Source organism: Anolis carolinensis, chromosome 2, assembly GCF_035594765.1.
Source record: "Anolis carolinensis isolate JA03-04 chromosome 2, rAnoCar3.1.pri, whole genome shotgun sequence".
Classification (NCBI taxonomy): domain Eukaryota; kingdom Metazoa; phylum Chordata; class Lepidosauria; order Squamata; family Dactyloidae; genus Anolis; species Anolis carolinensis.
In genome coordinates, this window is record NC_085842.1 from 255,356,055 (window position 1) to 255,374,454 (window position 18,400).

At 41.7% G+C, this 18,400-nt stretch overlaps 2 long non-coding RNA genes across 4 annotated transcripts in view; one reads left to right on the forward strand and one right to left on the reverse strand.

Moving 5' to 3' along the window:
- Window positions 1-18,400, reverse strand: part of LOC134296636 (uncharacterized) — a 91,559-nt gene that overhangs the window by 54,471 nt on the left and 18,688 nt on the right. The gene's annotated exons all lie outside the window — the stretch shown is intronic.
- LOC134296635 (uncharacterized) lies at window positions 15,438-16,551 on the forward strand. The gene is made up of 2 exons (XR_010003442.1): window positions 15,438-15,973; window positions 16,059-16,551. It is a non-coding gene; the product is annotated as an uncharacterized LOC134296635 (long non-coding RNA).

The window sequence follows — 18,400 nt, forward strand, 5'->3', positions numbered from 1 at the left end:
CCCTGTAGTTTGAAGCCGTTGTTCCGCATCCTAGTCTGCAGGGCAGCAGAAAACAAGCTTGCTCCCTCCTCCCTATGACTTCCCTTCACGTATTTGTACATTTGAGAACCTACAACTGCTTAGATAGATTTATCTCGAGGAATCCACCAGAAATTGGCCTTAGACTCACACTAGGAACCTTGAGATTCCTAGAGAGGAGTTCTTTGTAGGAATTTCTAGATCCTCCAGTGAGTTGGTTATTGGTTGATCAATGTTCCACTAGGGAACCTAGAGATTGCCAGAGAAAATATTTTAATCAAATCTATAAATAATAAAATTTACAAAATATCTGCAAAATATTTTAATCAAATCCGCAATTGTGAAGGACCAAATGTGGTAGAAAATCATTTTAAAATACATACAAAAATTAAAGCACCCACTCCAATGGAAAGCCTCTCTGAGAGCAATTACACATTAAAAGCGTGCTAGAACAATAACAAAATCTTCCCAGTGAAAGGAGACCAGGAAACTAGCCAACCTATCTCATGTGAATATACATTCCAGCGGCGACTGAAAAGGCTCTTTCTCATGTCATCACCAAGTGAGCTTGTGATGATGGTGGGATTTAAAGAAAGCCCTCCTCTGTAGATCCTAAGACTCTTGCAGCTTTGAAATATGGTATTTCACATAATCTGATCTTTATAGATCAGGATCAGCACTTTGGATTGTGCCTGGAAATAAACTAGTAACTGGTAAAACTGTTTTAATAACAGGTTTTTTTTCTAACTAACCCCAGTATGCACTCTAACCACTGAAGCTTACAAAACAATACAATAGAATATATACCATAATCTTGAACCTCAACCAATGTGGAACCCTGCTGTAGTAACTGAAGTTACCTTAAGTGATCTATAATATAACTTTATCTTGTTTTTTTCCCATCTTTGTCTGATGTGAAGCTATCTCAGCCAGTCCCTGAAGCAAAGATTCCTTAATGATGCTTGGCATTACATTAGAAGCTTGTTAATTTCACTTTCAGTCTGTGTAAAGAGAGGAGCAATTGACCTACCTTGGAGCAAGACATGACATATTCCAATGTTTATGAAGATGTGATATGACTTTATATGAGTCGCTATATTGTTTTCATAAACCAACAACCCTGTATAGCCTGATTGCTATGGAAAAGAGTTGGTAACATATGCTGAGGGAAAACAAAAGAGGAAAATTCTAATGGGCCCTTGGGATTTGGTTCTAGGGCCCTCCCTGTGGATAACAAAATCAGTGGATGCTCATGTTCAATGATATAAAAAGATGTTTTATATAAAATGTAAAAACCACGATTTGCTTTTTTAGATAAAAAAAATCAGGCCGTTGAATCAGTGACTTCAGGATCCATGAATAGGGAGCCTGAGTGCATCTCCCTTCATATCTTGAAGGACAAAGGATTAAATGGGTATTTAGTCATATCTACAGTACCCTTCTTGTTCTAAGTGTGCAAATGCACTGAGCATATATAATACACCCACACTCACCTACATTCAATGCTATTCTGATATCAGTAGGGAAAGCAGATCAATTATAAATGTGTTCCCTCACCTATCTATTTGTGATTTTATACACAGATAAACACTGCTAGTAATAGAAACAGTATAAAGCATGTGAAAAATGTTCACCATTCTTTTAGCATAAAATGGCCATATGGGATGTGAGAAGAATACCACTTTTCAAAAAATACTTGTCACGACTGGTTCGTGCTCTGAAATCCACTGTTTGCATTTACAAAGGCCCTGCAGGAGTAGTAAGAGAGTGGAAGCATTCATAAAAATAATGAAAGAAAAGAGACACAGTACACCAACGTTTGTTTTTGTTGTTTTTAATATTAGTGCAGTATCTCTCTTTTCTCCCCTACTCCACACTTTATAGCTGGATTACATTGCTGCCCATTTCATGTAGCTGTCAACACTGCCTGGAAACAGGAAACAATAATGCTTATTTTGTTTCTGGATTGCTGACAGCAGTACAACACATACATGCCCATTTACACAAACAGACATCAAGCTGTGTGAAAATACAAAACCCATGAGAATCTTGTTGAAACACATCTCAGGTCCAACAAAATAATGCCCCAGAACATAAGGGCAGTCTATCTATTGCTTTATAATATGTTATTTTATTATTCCTGAACTTTAGTAATGGGAGTGAATATTTGAAAGGACTCTTCCCCTTCTGTATAATACTGTGCTCAAATGCATGTCTTGCCTATATATGGGACTAGAAACATCCTTATCTTTTAATTTCAAAGAATGGTATACATATATACAGCTTTATCCAATCCAATTAATGTTTTCAGCACTAATGAAAACAGATTAAAAATATTGAATGTGGATCAGATTTTAATTGGAATGGTCTCTCATGAGATGACTTCTATGCTGATGATATTGCATTAAATAGTCCATGGAGGAATTCAGGTAATGAATACAATGTTGGCTCTCTACACACAATGGCAAAGTCTGTATTTCTTTTTAAAGAAGAAAATAGACTGCATTTTACACAACAGTGAGGAAGATTCCTATTCACATGGGGACTGGATTCCAGTTTGAGATGTTTCGTAGGGCCACATTCCAATACCAGTCAGAGCTACAATCTATGAAGTGCAAAAAGCACTGCTCAGGGTTAGAAATAGGTACTAGCTAATGACATCATCCTAAACCCAACATATTCAGAGGTTTCGTAGTATGTAACCAGTCCTCCACATTTATTGTGGTTAGGGGTACAGGACCACCATGAAAGTGAAACAAATATGAATACAATGTTTTTTTAAAAAAAGTTTGAGAACACCTCTGCAGAAATTTCTGAATTTTGCAGCATGACTCTATTGCATTATGTAAAGAATACAATTAGTTGTTAAGATAGAATATAAAACTGTCTAATACACATTTTGGTGCCTGAAATATTAGATCTGCTTCTAAGTATGTTTGACTATTGATTCCAAAAATGGCACCAGTTTTCCCCTATCAGCTCAAGGTTTTAAGATACAGAATATATGCTATATACCAGTCACCATCTACTGGCCCATAAAAATCATAACCATATCTAAGAGACTAGAACTGATGTGGTCTATTCAATGCAATTTTTTGAATCAGTGCACTCAGTAATCCCAATAACATGCCTAAAAACCAAGAGACCAGGATTATTAATTTTTTTGTTGGGCTGTGAAATCATCATATTATATGTGTGAATGTGTTTTCAATTGTTGTTATTGTGTACCTTCAAAGTAAGTCTGATTTTTTGTTAACCTATCCTTGGCATTTGCATAGAAAGGGTTGCTATTGCTTTCCTCTAGGGCTGAGAGAGTGTACTTTGTCCAAGGTCATGTAATAGATTTCCATTCAAACCCTAATGTCCTAGGGTCTTAGTCAAACACTCCAACTAATTCAACAAGCTGACTGTCTTAATTCAAATTATATTATTATAATACACATAGGTAAAATATGCATCTAAGGGAATAGAATAAAGGCAGTTTACATAAACACTTTATGTTGGGACTGTTCCAAAGTGTCAAATTTTAGATGGGCCCTGATATGACTTTTACCACCATCTGCCAGGTTTCTGCAGATATGTGAGGGGGTCCTTACCACCATTTCCTGGGCTGCTGCAAAGGTGAATAGAGCCCTCTGTTTTGGTAAAAGCAATGATGGTCAAATAATTCCTTTCAGATAGTTTATTTTTTTTAAAAAAAATACAAAATCTACACATTTAAAAAGATATGTGGGGTTGACAGAACATATTTGTTTATTTTGTTGTTTATTTTTTTTTTGTAATAGTCTTATGCCCCATCTACACTGCCATATAATCCAGTTCAAAGCAGATAATCTGCGGTCAGATACTGGATTATACGGCAGTGTAGATCCAGCCACAGAATCATGGGGAAAATGTAAGTCTGGGACTTAACTCTTAAGCATTTGTGTCTGAGTCCCTATATATTCAACAATGTTAGTTTGGAATTAGGTCTGCTGCTCTTTTTTTTCCTCAAAGCTTTTTTGAAATCTATGAGGAAGTCTAGTCTATACCAAGAAGATATGCTCTCATTTAATTTTGAATGCTGTGAAGAGGAAACAATTTTACTTCCATTGATTTTATACATTTTATCTACATTTTCCAAATGCATACCCAGAAAGGATAGAACTTGAAATTTGAAAGAATACAGAAGAAAGCAGAACTGACCAATTTTCCTATTGTTAGATTAGAACTTCAGTAACTTTATTGGGATGTGTGTATGTGTGTGAATGCACTAGACAAATAAGTTATCTATACACACACAAAACACACATATATATGATGTTTGGTGAGCTGCTGGAGTACAGAGAGCTCCAAATACAGAAGTTCCATTTAGTATTTCTGTTTAAAATAATAAAGTTTCATCCAATGCAAGACATGTCTAGAATAGACCTACTATAACTAATGGGATGTAAGCAAATTGTGTGGGGAAAGTGCCAATAGGTATATTCCATATAGAACTAAAACTGGATAGAGCTCATAGGGCTTCACATGTATTTAACATTAACTTTGATGTATGGTATTGGTCAGTTTATCCACTCCTGCATATTCATGACACTTGAAAAAAAAGTACTCAGATTTTTGCAAGAAAATAATGAAGTGCTGGAAGAAAATGATATTGTTCTTACTTTCCTGGGACAGTTTCTACCTCATGTGTAGATCGTTTCAATGTCTTTGATGATTAAATATCTCATTAATTTCATCTTGGACTGGCTTGAACAGTTCCACATGCTACTTTGACTCAAGTAATAAGTCTCAGAATTAATATGGAGTTTTGCTGTAAAGAAATATTTTATATTAGTGTCACGCTCACTTCAAACGACCAGCATGAACGCAGATCAAAGACAGCTGCTATCAAACCAATCTTTATTGAAGAACACACGACTTGGAAAAAGTCGAGAATGACATAATGTTTACATACAAGCAATTTTATCACCTTGGTTGCAACGTAACACCACACGTAAATATCATCACCAAATCCCACCCCCTGTCTCACATTTCTACTATTCCCACACAAACTACTCATTATAATTGTTTAGATTTTCAACCCCGAGTTCCCATGCTCTGCTGCCAGGTGTTTTCATGAGGCATTCAGGATTGTTTATGTTATGGCTCCAAATCCAGGGCTTGCAAATTCAGCCCTGGGAATTGGTCCCATGACATGGCGCCCCCCTTTTCTCCGTCCTCCTCTTCTGTGCTTCTTCCATCACGACTCTGACATAAATCAAACAAGAACACTAGGTATCCATTTTGTCCAAAGTACCCATATACTTTTTCAATAAACTGCGATGGAATACTGGATGTATTTTCCCCAAACTTTTTGGCAAGGACAATTGGAAAGTCACTTCGTTTATCACATCCTGTATCCTGAAAGGTCCAATAAATTTGGGGCCTAGTTTTCTTGAAGGTAGCCCCAATTTGATGTTTTGTGTGCTTAACCACACTAAGTCCCCTTTCTCCAGTTTATCGCCTTCCACCCTTTTCCTGTCTGCGAATGTTTTATACTTTTTGTGTGCTTCTTTTAAGGATGCAGTCACCTGACTCCAACATTCGAGCATTTGGGTTTTCCATTTCCCTGCCCCTGTTTCTTCATCCTCTGCCCACCTTGGCAATTGGGGCAGAGGCTGAATCTCATACCTGTAAACTACTTCAAAGGGGGTTTTATTTGTTGCGGAATGTATGGTAGAATTAAAAGCTAGTTCAGCGAAGGCTAGCCACTTAGACCAATCATTTTGTCTCATATTAGAGTACATGCGAAGGAACTGCCCAAGCGTCTGTTGAGTACGTTCTACCGCCCCGTTTGTCATGGGGTGAGAAGCAGAACTTAGGCTCCTTTCTGCTCCTAGCATTTCCAAGAATTTTTCCCAGAATTTTGCTGTGAATTGAACACCCCTATCACTGACCACTCTACTGGGACATCCATGAAGTTTGTAAATGTGGTTTATGTATAATTCAGCCAGTTTCTCTGCCGATGGTAGTTTAGTCAGTGCTATAAAGTGGGCCTGTTTAGAAAACAGGTCTAATACTGTCCATATGTAGCGATGTCCCCTGCTAATAGGCAGTTCTCCCACAAAGTCCATGGCTACACACTCCCAAGGCCTGGTAGGTTCTGCTACCGGTTGTAATAGTCCCATTGGCTTCCCTCCTCTCGATTTATTTCTGGCACAATCATCACATTGTATAACATAATTTTTTATGTCCTTTCTCATCCCTGGCCACCAACAGTGTTTTGCTATCGCCTTCGTCGTTTTTGTAATCCCCATATGACCAGCGCTCTGGTTATTATGAAAACGATGCAAAATCTTAATCCTCAATATTGCTGGGATGTATAGTTTCTTTTTCACAAACCAAAATCCCCCCTTCTGCTCCCCTTTTTCCGCGTTGGATAAGATCCACTGATCTCCTTCATATGACTGTCTCAGCTCTTTTTCCCAACTATCTTCTTCGTCAAATTTGACCGTGGCAGTGCTCTCCCTTTGAGCCTGCGCTCTTGTACTGACAGCTAAACCCCATTATTTTTCGGAAAATAACGTTCCCTCTTTTGCTGTGGTTATTTCCTCGTGCTGAGGCAGGCGTGAAAGAGCATCTGCCAAAACATTCTGTTTCCCTTGGAAAAACTTTAATTGGAAATCGAACCTGCTGAAGTATTGTGCCCATCTAATTTGTTTGGGGGATAATTTTCGAGGAGATTTTAAGTATTGGAGGTTCTTATGATCAGACCAAATTTCAAATGGGATTCCACTCCCTTCGAGGAAGTGTCGCCAGCATTCCAAGGCCTTTAATATAGCTAATGCTTCCTTTTCCCATATGGGCCAACATTTCTCAGTTTCACTGAACTTCCGAGACAAATATCCGCAAGGTTTTAGGTTCCCATTTTGATCTTTTTGCAATAGTACTGCTCCGTATGCACAATCCGAAGCATCACAATGTATTATGAAAGGGCTTTGAATGTCGGGGTGCTTTAGGACAGGTTCTTCTGTAAAGCGTTCTTTTAGGGTTTCAAAAGCCTTTTGGCATTCTGGCGTCCAGCTCAACTTGGCGCCAGGGGCTTTCACTTTCGCCGTCTCCCCTTTCCCCTTTGTTTTCAAAAGTTCTGTGAGGGGTGCGGTTATTTGTGCAAAGCCTTTTATGAATGATCTATAAAAATTTGCAAATCCTAGGAACGATTGCAATTGTCTCCTGGTTTGAGGCACTCCCCATTCTCTTACGTCCGATACTTTGGATGGGTCCATAGCTAACCCCTCCGGAGATATTCGATACCCCAAGAAGTCAATTTGCGTTTTGTTAAATTCACATTTGGAAAGTTTCACATATAGTTTTGCTTCCCTCAGTTTTTGCAAAACTTCTCGGACCAGTTCAATGTGTTGCTCTCTGTCCTCGCTTACGATAAGGATATCATCCAAAAATATGAATACTCCTCGATATAATAGTGGATGTAAGATTTCATTTATAAGCTGCATAAAGCAAGCGCCGCCGTTTTTTAAACCAAACGGCAAAATTTTATATTCAAAATGGCCGAATGCGCAGGAAAATGCAGTTTTCCAAGTATCCTCGGGTTTGATTCTTAATTTATGATAAGCTTCAATTAAATCAAGTTTGGTAAACATGCTCCCTTTCTTTAACACGGTAATCAGATCCTTTACTAAGGGCATAGGGTATTTATTATCCTTAGTAATTGCATTTAAATTTCGATAGTCAATGCACAGTCTTAAAGAGTTGTCTTTCTTTCTCCTAAATAACACTGGGGCTCCCAAAGGGGAGCTGGACGGCTTAATGAAGCCTCGCGCCATATTCTTATCAATGTATTTCCTCAATTCCTCCTTCTCCTGGACAGACATGGGATACACTTTTGGTTTTGGTAAGTTTGCTCCTGGGGTTATTTTGATTTCTACTTCTATATTCCTTTTGGGAGGTAATTTACTTGCCTCTTTCTGATTGAACACATCCACAAAGTCCCTGTATTCAGGGGGCAATAGTTCTTGGTCTATTTCCCCCGCTTCATCTCCCTCGCTCTCTTCTTCTGCTATTTTGCTTATCTCCCATTGTGTTTGTTGCTCTTTAAATGCCAGGCTCTTTCCCCTCCAATCCACTGCGGGGTTTGCCTGTTCAAGCCATGGAATCCCTAGTATGATATTGTATGTGGCAATAGGGGCTATCACAAAGGATATTCTTCCTTCCCATTTGCCTATTTTACATGGGATCCCCTGTATTTCTTTCGTAGATACTTCCCCAGCAGCAACTGATCCATCTAGCTGCGAAAATGCAATTGGGGAGTCAAGCAGCGTCTGCTGGCACTTTAGTGCCCCTGCTAATTCCGGAGTTATAATGTTCCTAGAGCAACCACAATCCACGAATGCTCTACAGGTGGCCCGATTCTCTAACCCCGACAAGCAGATCGGCACCACCAGCATGCGTTTGTCTTGACTCACCAGCCTCTCCGGAGATTCTGGGGCTCGCACCTCCTCCTCCGCTCGTCTCCCGGCTGCTGGCGTGGGCTTTGAGGCTTTGGGCGGTTCTCCCTTTCGGGCCCAACATTCTGCCGCCCGATGGCCCGTCTTCCCACATACAAAGCATCCCGGTTTAGGTCTGTTGTCGTCTCCTTTGAAGGGGATTCCCGTCCTCCCTCCGGGTCTCTCCTGCTTCCTCGTTTCTCCCCGACCCCTCGCCACCGGTCTCTGCTGGCCGCCGCCGCTCCGGAAGCGCTTTACTTGGGACAGGGTGGATTCGACGCGCCCTGCCAGTTGAATCCAACCCTGTAGTGTCTCTGGGTCATCTCTGTGTGCCGCCCAACTAAACACCTCGGGGCGCAGTCCCTCTTTGAATATCTCCACTTTGGTCACTTCGGACCACTCTGGTACCCTTTCTGCGAGATGGAGGAATTCTTCTGCGTACTCGGGTACCGTCTTATCCCTCTGCTTTATTCCTTTTAGTTGGTCTCAAGTCCTCAATTGCTCCAGCGGGTCTCTAAATCGGTTTTCCAGTGCGGCGAGGAATTGGGGCACTGACCTCAAGCACAGGTCGCGTCTGGCATGTAGTTGCACATACCAGCTGGCCGCTCCCCTCCTCAGAGTATTACCAATGGCCCGAACCATGCTTCCTTCGGAGGGGAATGTGTGTGCATTGTCCTCCATGTATCCTCTGATGCCAATGAGGAAAAAGTTCAGTTCGGATGATTCCCCTCCGTATTCCAGTTTGAGCTCCTCTCTCCTAGGCATCCATTCTGCGGCCCGCTGCCTTTGCATGGGTGGTCTGGGGAGGGGTTGCATCAGGTTCCCCTGAGCTGGCCCTTTGATCACTCCGCGTCCCAGCCCGGCGGTCGTTCCCCGCGGCCCTCGTAATTCCGCTGCTGCTGTCGGCCCTTCCACCCATCTGAATGCAGGTCCTGCTGTAGCCCCCGCACTTCGCACTCCTTCGCCGTACGGTGCATCCTCCCCGTCTCCATGGATCTCCGGATCCTCCTCGCATTCTTCCACCAACCCGCTGGACCCAATCCCTGGTCCCAGCGGTTTTCCAACCCCGACACCCATTCGGGGGGTTGGAAGTACTGTTGGAGTTGGCGGTCTCAGAGTCTCCAAGGCTCGCTGGCGATCCTCCTCGTGCGCCATCCTTTCCCGGAACTCCAGTTCCTGCCAATACTCCTCATCTCCACCGCCGCCTGTTGCCGTTGGGCTCTGCGTCGATGCGCGCTGGCCCCTCTGGCTCCAAGCCTCGTCCTTACTCGGCTCTCTTTCGGCACCGTATTGAGTGGGCTCCCTCTGGAGATTCTCCTCCAACAGCGGCACCAATCTTCCCACGGTTTCCGACAGCCTGGACAGGTTGGTCTCCAAGATAGACAACCGTAGGGCCACGGTCTCCGGCATGCTTCCTCCAGACCCCCAACTGGTCTCCGCCACTGCTGAGACACCTCTTCCTCCTCTGGAAATCCTTTGGGTAATTCCGTTCGGTCTGGGGTATCCGGTAGAGGAAGCGATGGCTTGTAGCGTTTCCTCTCCCAGCGGCCGAGCCTCAGGCAAGGGCCCCTCTGCTCCTTTCGGGCTTTGATCGCCCCCTCCACTCATTTTCACTTCACTGCGACTCCGCAGGAGGGTGAGAATGGGATTCTCGACTTAAATGTCACGCTCACTTCAAACGACCAGCATGAACGCAGATCAAAGACAGCTGCTATCAAACCAATCTTTATTGAAGAACACACGACTTGGAAAAAGTCGAGAATGACATAATGTTTACATACAAGCAATTTTATCACCTTGGTTGCAACGTAACACCACACGTAAATATCATCACCAAATCCCACCCCCTGTCTCACATTTCTACTATTCCCACACAAACTACTCATTATAATTGTTTAGATTTTCAACCCCGAGTTCCCATGCTCTGCTGCCAGGTGTTTTCATGAGGCATTCAGGATTGTTTATGTTATGGCTCCAAATCCAGGGCTTGCAAATTCAGCCCTGGGAATTGGTCCCATGACATATTAGCATCAGAATTGAACAAGTAGCATTCAGATTTAAAAGTGCACATGTATCAGCTGAACTGCAATATCTTTACCTAACTGTTATTGTTCTTCTGTGTTACCAAATCCTATGATGTTTCCGTAGAAATAGGTTTCATTGGCTTGGTTCCTAAATTCATGTCACTGAGCTGTTTGTTCACTGAAGCTTTTTAAATATAAGTTGGATGGGCACTTGTCAGGGATGCTTCATTCTTGCATGATCAGCTTCATTCTTACGATGAATATCTCCACAGTTGTTATGATCAGAACCAGCTTTTCCTTTATGCTAACTTTTGTGAAGAGCAAGATGGCCATAACATGTCAACCACATTGGTGTCTTGCATAGAGGCTAGAAAAATGTTTAACACATATGGCATGCATAGTAGCAGTTTTAAAAATGGGTGACTGTATAGCACTATGTTACTATAACACAGTGGAAAGCATGGAAATTTGCATTTGTCGAATGTAATATGTCCTCAAGAGGGCAAAAAATGTGAAGACTGAAGAAGTGAAAATTTATGTTATGTGCTGCAGTGATGCATAATTTCACTGCAGCACATAACTGTAAGCAAAGTAAATGGATAAGGTTGAAAATATCTCCAAATGAAATGGGATGCAAGCAGCATAAGAAATCAGTGAATAATGTAAAAGGGAAACAATATTAGCACTGGCATTTTGATGAAACTTGAGGATGATAGAAGTGTCAGAAGGTTGGGATGTGTTAGAAAGACAGTTTATGGTTTGGAACAAGAAAGCAGGAAGAAAATGATGTTTGTAAGTCATCAGCATAGATGATCACCCTGAAAAGTGAAGGAGAAAAAGGGCTGTAAACTCTGAAGCACTATCAGAAGAGCAACTGTCAAGCAACATGAATAATAGGCATCCAATAGAATTCAGGAGAATTGAAATAACGTCATAACATGGGAAATATGCTGATGAGGATGTTAGAAAGGTGTGCTTATTGTCAGAAAACTTATTACTGCACTTCATTGGAAATGGCTTTTACCTCAAACAAAAGCGTCTTCAAAAGAATCCATGTAACTTAAAAACCTCTGTCACTGCATTCTCAGAAGCACAACCATAAAAGGCAATGTTTCAGTAATAATTCTGTAGGTGAACCAGTTCAGTAAACAAGAATTTTATAATAATAATAATAATAATCATCATCATCATCATCATCATCATCCCCCCCCCCCCGCAGGTGCCACCTTGACGTTGTGGGGGGGCTTAACTACTCCAATGATGACTGAGAGCTGTGCCGGCAGTAGTGTAACTACCAGCAGGTCCAACCAAGCCAGAGAGGTCTCAGCTGAGGAGTAGAACTAAGAGCACCTAACCCATTAGCATTATGGAGAATCAAACCAAAACGAAGTCTATACTGGCTCGGCTGTCACACAGGATAAAAAGGACCACGGTGGATGCTGCTGATTCTGGACATCCATCAACAAGTGGGCTACGGAATCAAAATACAAATGAACAGTCACAGAAGCGGCAGAAATATACAATGCCAGAAAACCACACAGTTATGAAATGCTATTACAAATCTTAACCTCAAAAGCGTGGCTACCAAAAAAGGATGCATCAACTGTGGAAACAAGAGTACCCTGACTCACAGATAACAGAACCCCGACAGGCTGACCAACGAAGATTCATAATCAGAAACAAAGTGTTCAGTGAAGTAGAACTCAAAGAAATCGAGAAAATCTGCAAAGCAAATTACCATCAGACCACAACACAGACAGTAGCAGAGACTCCAGCAACTCTTGGAATGGTGGAACAGATTGAAACAGAAGAAAGTGTGGCACTTTTGCAAGAATTTGAAGAACCAGCAATTGAAACACCTGTTGAACCACTATGAACCTTAACAGCAAGACAACAAGAGCTCAAGGATAAGATCATGGCTCATGCTGCAGCAAATGCAATAAGAAAGCGGCCCCCAACTCTAAAAACAGTGCCCAAAAGACACCTGGCGCCTCTCATGAAAGATGTGAATACAGTACTCTCCACTGTCCAGATAACATCAATTGAACAAACAAACCAGTATGCCTACAGTGCAGCAGTGATAGTAACAGAAGAGCTTGGGCTCCTACAACCAAGGCAGCCTCAAAGAAAATCAACTGGAAAACCAAAGTGGAAGGTCAGGCTAGAGTTGAAAATCAAGAAACTTAGATCAGATTCATGTAACCTGAAAAATATGAAAGAGAAGAAACTGAAGAATGACAAAATAAAGCAATACATTACCAGAAAGTACTGGCTGAACACCAGAAAAATTGAAGAAGCTTTGGAGATTGTGAAAGAACAAATTACAGCAACAGCCAGAAAAATTGAAAGATATGAAGCCAGAATCATCCAGTACAGACAAAATCAACTGTTTCAGTCAGACCAAAGACGGTTCTACCAGGGTCTGAACCAAACAACAGACACAGTAACCATAAAGCCAGAGAAAACTGCAACAATGAAGTTCTGGAAAGAACTTTGGGAAAATAATAAGAACTACAACAAAAATGCTGGGTGGAGTTTGAAGGAAAATTCCCACAGAACAAAATGGAACAGATGGAAATAACAACTGAAATTATCAGCAAACGGGTGCAAAAAGTCGGCATTTGGAAACAATAGGCATTGACAAAATTATGATCTGTCAACTGCAAAAGGCCATCCTACTGGGATCTGCGCGCATCATCCGAAAATACATCACACAGTCCTAGACACTTGGGAAGTGTTTGACTTGTGATTTTGTGATACGAAATCCAGCATATCTATCTTGTTTGCTGTGTCATACAATAAAATAATAATTTTATTTTTATATCCCGCCCCATCTCCCCAAAGGGACTTGGGGCAGCTTACATGGGGCCTGTAGTGTCTCAGAGACCCCCGAGTCATGACCCCGTCGCCATTACGGAGCAGACCGAAGAAGAGATGGGGTTTCTGCCATTTCCGCTCGATTCCGCTCCCTTCCAGATGTCCCCTGTTGACAGTTTTAGCCCACAGTTCATTAAAAAGGGCCTTGACTCACAGCCCGGTTCTCCAGAGAACACTCCTTTTGACCGCAAATTGTTTTGGGAGGCTTCGCGTGCGGAAAAGCAGATTTCGAGGAGAAGCGCTCGATTAGCGGAGAAAGCAAGCGTTAATTAAGCCGGTTCCCTTGAGAGTTCTTAGGGAGGATTGCATCTGGCAAGTTGTTGACTTTAGTCATTTTCCCTTGGGAAAGAGTTCAGACACCTGGCTGGAGAGGAGAGCAAAGTCCCATAAAAGTTCTGGGCGCCAACTGGCTTTTGCGGTGTTCAACGTGTCAGTTGAGGAATTCACATCGACTCTAGTTCTGCAGCGCGCTACTCTCGAGTAGGCCGGTGTTGCTTCTCATCTCCCTGTCAAGCCTGGACAGCGATTCAGCTTTACCATGACTAACTTTGCCTTGCCTTGCATCCTTGCCTCAGATTTGAGCCCTGGAACTCTTTGACAGATCTTGCCTTAATCCCCACTCAAACAGCCTAAAGGTTTGAGTGTGTTTCGGTTATTGGATTTAAAACTTTGAACTCTAATACTGGACATCTACTTTCATATTACTGGACTATATTTGACCTTTCCTGAAAGGTCTACTGCTGGACTATATACTCTGCTTATTTTTAGTTGTCTCCTTTATTTCCTTAATAAAGATATTAGATTGTTCATTGGCCTTCATGTCTGATTCCCAGTGCTCACGCTGCCCTGAGGTGTCACAGGGCCAAGCCCAGGTCACAAACGATATAAAAACATAACAGTGAAACAATCAATCAACAATAAAACAAGTCATAAAACAAATGAGGTCAACATACAATAAATATACTCCAAAAAAGAACTGGGCCAAAAAAGTGCAAGTAGTGTCAGTTACAATCAGGGTAAGGTAGATCCCAGAACTATTGTCTTGTTAAAGTGCTGGCGAAGGCATACACGAGGAACCTATTGTTGTAGTAGAGCCTGTAAGTAATGTTACAAACAGTAGTATGGGTGCCAGAAGGGGAAAAAGGGTTACTCGGGAGCAGGAATCTGATGATGAGCAGCAGAGAAAGAAAATCCAGGACATACTTACAGCACCTACAGATGACGAGTCATTTGAGGGATTCTCTGGGGATAATGGGTCAATGAGTGAAGGAGAAGAAGGAGATACCATGGATTGGATTAAGATAAGAGAAGTGAAAGCTATTTGTGAGGCACAAACAACTAGTGGTACCTTTATGGGGTTCTCTGGGAGTGAAGACTGGCAATCAGGGGATCCAACTGATTCTTGGGGGATCTAAGTCTTGACAGGAGATGGAGGAATTGGAGGGAGAGTCAAAGGAATTCACGTGAAGAGCTGGGTGCAGCTGTGGGAGATATTGGTGATGGGGCGGTGGTCAGTTCATCCTCTGATGATGGTTTGTAGATAAAAGTGGGTTCAGGGGTGAGGGGTCTTTGCAGAAGGCAAGGTGTTGATGTGCGTTCGTGTGCTGGGTATTGGGAAATTTTCTTGTAGTCTTGCTGCTGCCTGTTTCATGTTCGGATCTGCAGTTTGGACCTGAACTGTTTTGGCTGGAGATGCTGCATCTGCAGACATTGGAGCAACGCTGCTTTGGATTCCTCGTGCTTCGACCTTGGACTTTGGCTTGATGACGCTTCTCTTCTTGCAGCTCCCTCTGTTAACAATTTGTGTACTGTGCCTTTTTGTTTTGCCTTAGAGCACTTTGTTTTACTTGTTGCTTTTTGCATCCAGTTGATCTGGATTACATTTCTGTTTACCTTTTGAACCAGGTCTGGTTTGGGTTTTTGAGTTTTTGACCAGTGGAACTGCATTTAAATATCCCTGCGTCCTTTTCCTTTTGTTTCAATAAACTCTGTTTTGAAGACACTTTTAAGTCTGGCTCTTCAAGGCATCTGTGATTCCAACACCTATTGTTATGATTGAGCCTCATGGCTCTGTTACTGGCAGACGTGGGCGTAAGACTCCTCGAGAGTCAGATACTCTCGAGGAGCGAGAAAGAAAGAGACTGCGAGATATCTTTGCAGCACCATCTGACGAAGAGTCTTTTGAGGGGTTTACGGAGAGAATGGAGGAGGGGCTGGTTAGCTCGGAGGAGGATGAGATGGATTGGACTCGGGTGAGGGAGGAATTGGGTGCCACTGGCAATGATGGGATGGAAGATGAATGGGGACCTTCAGGATTAGACCCATGGACAAGCTGGAGGGATGGGACGGGATCCACAGCTGGGGATGCTGTGGGGCGTAGTCAGAGGTGTTCCAGCTCTGATGAGGAAAGTGATGAGGAAACGCCCGGGTTAAGGAGGGCAGCTGATAGTGATGAGGATTTGTAACTGGCATAAAATGAGGCTTGGGAGCAATTGCAAATTGCGTTGGGCAAGGTAATCTGGACGAACGCTTGGGATCTGTGTGGGACGCTTTCCTGAAGACTGGTGTGTTTTCGTGTGCTGATACGTAAGTTGTTTTGGAATTTGGGGTCAGACGGCGGGAGGAATTGTGTGGGCTTTTGTTTGTGCAAACTTGTGCTTAATCTCATTAGCTTTGACCTTCCGTCGTCTTCTTGACGGACGCCATCTCCTGCTTTGGATTTCGGACTGAACTGACCACGGCTTGACTTCCCCCTACTCGGACTTGGTGAAACTACAAACGTTCTGCTTCTGGCTTGAACTACGGAAAGGAACTGGGTCTACTCTACTGCTTCAATCCTCGGCTGATCTGTGTGTATTGGAAATCTTGCCTGCTGTGTGGAGGAGTGACTCAAGTTACTCAAAGCACAGTGCTGGCAGCAGAGAGGAATCTGCTGCCAATTAATTGCATTCTTTTGAACACTTTGTTCCCCGGCTTCTGTTTTGTTTATCCCCAGGCTGAAGCAAGCTGTTTTGTTTTTACCCGGATTAAACTCTGGTTTAATCCGGTTTATCTTTTGAACGTTTTTCCTTGCCCCTTTTTGCTTTTAAAGGCTAATACTGCCTGGCCCTTGTATTTTACGGGCATTTTGAGTTCTGTTATCCAATAAACTCTGTTATCTTTGATCTTGTGGCGTTCTGTCCTTGACACCTATGGCCGGCTAAAGGAATAGGGTGCAATAAATGAGATAGGCAACAGGTCAATCCGTTACTAATTTTCTACTATATCTGGTAACTTGCTATAAAGATTTGTGTTTTAGGGCTAATATATCAATATGAAGAATAATTACAGTAGAGTCTCACTTATCCAAGCCTCACTTATCCAAGCCTCTGGATTATCCAAGCCATTTTTGTAGTCAATATTTTCAATATATCGTGATATTTTGGTGCTAAATTCGTAAATACAGTAATTACAGCATAACATTACTGCATATTGAACTATTTTTTCTGTCAAATTTGTTGTATAACATGTTGTTTTGGTGCTTAATTTGTAAAATCATAACCTAATTTGATGTGTAATAGGCTTTTTCTTAACCCCTCCTTATTATCCAAGATATTTGCTTATCTAAGCTTCTGCTGGCCCGTTTAGCTTGGATAAGTGAGACTCTACTGTATTTCTATTTTCTTCTACCATAACCATAATTTTCAAACCAAACATACATAAAAATTAAGAGAGTACTTGAGTGTTTTGCTAGTCAAGACAAGTCACAATAAAGAAAAGAATTCATCACCATAAGCCTCATAATTCTATGGTATATTTAAATTGCTAGTTGTCCAAATAGCTTCAAATCCATCAAATGCTATTCTGTGCTGTCACATCTATGGTGTTTCTCAGGTGAACTTATTACATGGTTTTCCTGGCAAGGTTTATTCAGAGGAAGTAGGCCTCTGCTTAAAAAAACAGCCCTCTACTTAATTTTTTTTAGGACCCCCGGTCTATATGTTCTGTTGTTTTTTTCTATTTGTCTGCCCAGAAATAGCTCTTGGGTGCAAACATAGGCTTTGAACAGCTGTTTAAAACCTACCTGTCTAGTTAAAATTAAAAAAAAACTGATAACCATCAATGTTTTATATTTCTATCTTGCAGCAGCCATCATCTTTCAATGAGTCTTAGTCCATTTGTTCCCCATGATGGTGATTTGTCTTGGAATTCGTTTTTTAAAAGTCTTGTGGATGTCACTCCATATGTTGCACCATTTGTTGTGATCTGTTTGCCATATTACATATGTTTGTAAGAGGTCAGTTGCTGTAATATATCTCCTGGTGATACTTTTTTAAAAGAAATTGACCTGCTGTACCAGCTGTCTCAACTGCTGTTATTAAAAGCTTCATTTCTATTTATCATTGTCAATTTCCTCTTTGTTGATGATTGTTTTGCATGTTAGTGAAGCCAGACGGTGTACCATCTTGAAGAAACCACCCTGTATGTCAGCAAACTAATTGGAAGGTGGGGGGAAGGCTTGATTACTACAGCAACAGCTTGCTGTATCGGAAGTATCTTCCTATTAAAGACACAATCATAAATCATTATCCAGAGTGACATTAATGAATTGGTCCTTGCCCAGGATTTATCTAGTTATGGAGTTGTTACCGCAGTGGTTTATGAAAAGCAGGCACTCTTGCTCTTAAAGCCAACTCTGTCTAGGTTTCTTGTACTTCATTTTCAAATTATATAGAATATGTTCACATGGATCCACCACAGGATCACTTGCAGTAAGTTTGTAAACCCATAGGATACATTTCAGAATATAGTTATCTACATTTTGGGTGATGTATTTGATGCTGAATTTTTAGACAAAAGTTGGTGAATATTGATAGTCTTATGTACCAGTCAACTGCCAACACTGATATACTGTAACAAAACCCAAGAGAGATTTCCCGGTTGGACTGTTTCAACTGTGAAAGCCCAATTAATTACCAACATTGTTGTCATGTTACTGCCAAGGTAGAATCAGAGTCTTTACCTAGCACTTGG